Below are 1,513 nucleotides of genomic sequence, written 5' to 3'. Positions count from 1 at the left end.
CGGGTAAACGCCAGGTACACACACGGGTAAACGCCAGGTACACACACAGGTACACACCAGTTACACACACAGGTACACACCAGGTACACACACAGGTAAACACACAGGTAAACACCAGGTACACACACAGGTAAACACACAGGTACACACACAGGTAAACAACAGGTACACACACAGGTAAACACCAGGTAAACACCAGGTAAACACATAGGTAAACACCAGGTACACACACAGGTACACACCAGGTAAACACCAGGTACACACACAGGTACACACACAGGTACACACACAGGTACACACACAGGTAAACACCAGGTACACACACAGGTAAACAACAGGTACACACACAGGTAAACAACAGGTACACACACAGTTACACACACAGGTACACACACAGGTACACACACAGGTACACACACAGGTAAACACCAGGTACACACACAGGTACACACACAGGTAAACACACAGGTACACACACAGGTAAACACCAGGTACACACACAGGTACACACACAGGTAAACACCAGGTACACACACAGGTAAACAACAGGTACACACACAGGTAAACAACAGGTACACACAGGTAAATAAAACCTCTACAGAACTTGTCTGGATCTGCTCCATCTGACCAGAATCTGCTTCAAAAACTTTGAGTCTGACTTCACTCGTCTCAGTTTCTACTTTAACAATTGTTTAAAAGCCATTTGTGATTTCCTTGCTTTTCATTGACTTCTATATTTTATTGTTCTGTCTAACTGTATTGTTTCCCTTGACAGGAACCTGTTGGTGCTGCCAGGCCAGCTCTGTGAATAATCATCTGTTCTTAGTGTTTATGTTTGGTTAAATAAAAGGTGAAATGGAAAAATGAAAATTTTCACAGAGCAGAACCGAGCGGAGGACATGAAGCTGCTGCCCCCTGCTGGACACAAACAAACTACAGCTGCACGTGACGTCAGCACAGAGGAGGCAGAATTTAAATATTAATTTAACACAAGAAGGTTATGTATTCAAACAAGTCAGACTAAACGTTCTGAGCTCTGCCTGCAGGTTTCAGCTCGGACTGGTCAAGGAAACAGTTTTACAGGAGAAAGTTCCTGATTAATAAATAAATTTTACATTTTCATCTTTAAATCACTTCCTGGTCTGCTGCCTTCATACATCTCCTCCTACATGTCTCTGTGTGAGTGCAGCTACAGCGTGCGCTCTCAGGACATCATTACCTGCAGTGTTCCCTCAGTGAGGACTGAACTAGACAAAAGGACCTTCTCCTACTCTGCTCCTGTTTCCTGGAATATCTTGTAAAAACATCTGAAGCTCTCGACCTTTGACCTCTGTAAAGTATTTTTAACAAGTTCATGGCAAAAACCAACGCAGAAATGTTCCTGTTTTTAGTTTTCTACATCACTTTATAATGTAGATGTTTGTGTTTCGTTTTTTAAATATAATCTTCTTCTATTTATTTTTAATTTAATATTCTTTTCATATGATCGTCCACTGTGTCATCTTTCTTTGTT

Source organism: Nematolebias whitei, chromosome 1 (assembly GCF_014905685.2).
Source record: "Nematolebias whitei isolate Nwh7 chromosome 1, NemWhi1, whole genome shotgun sequence".
NCBI classification, from domain to species: domain Eukaryota; kingdom Metazoa; phylum Chordata; class Actinopteri; order Cyprinodontiformes; family Rivulidae; genus Nematolebias; species Nematolebias whitei.
Note: the sequence above shows the minus strand (reverse complement) of the source record.